Below are 375 nucleotides of genomic sequence, written 5' to 3' on the forward strand. Positions count from 1 at the left end.
GTTCCTCACACGAGACGCGCCTTCCCGGAGGAGGACGACGACGGGGCCGGAAGAGTCCCCGGACGCACCTCGGCCGGCGGACCCACCGCCACGCCGCAGACGACGGACGTCCGCTAAGCCTCCTTTTCCCTCGCGAGGTTCCCGAAGCGCGCAGAGCCTGCCTCTCGCACCCTCTCGCACGGACCCACCGCCGAGACAGATGCGCCCGCCGACGCCGAAGGAAGGCCCTCCGGCGGCGACGGGCCCCGACGCGTCCGGCGACGCGCCGGGAGACGACCGACCGCCGTTCTCTCCAAAGGCCACACCCGAGAGAGAGGTCACGACCCCGCAAAGCCAGAACCGGATCCCCGACCCCGAGGAGGGACGGGTCAACAA

This window comes from Microtus pennsylvanicus, unplaced genomic scaffold (assembly GCF_037038515.1).
Source record: "Microtus pennsylvanicus isolate mMicPen1 unplaced genomic scaffold, mMicPen1.hap1 Scaffold_61, whole genome shotgun sequence".
Lineage (NCBI taxonomy): Eukaryota > Metazoa > Chordata > Mammalia > Rodentia > Cricetidae > Microtus > Microtus pennsylvanicus.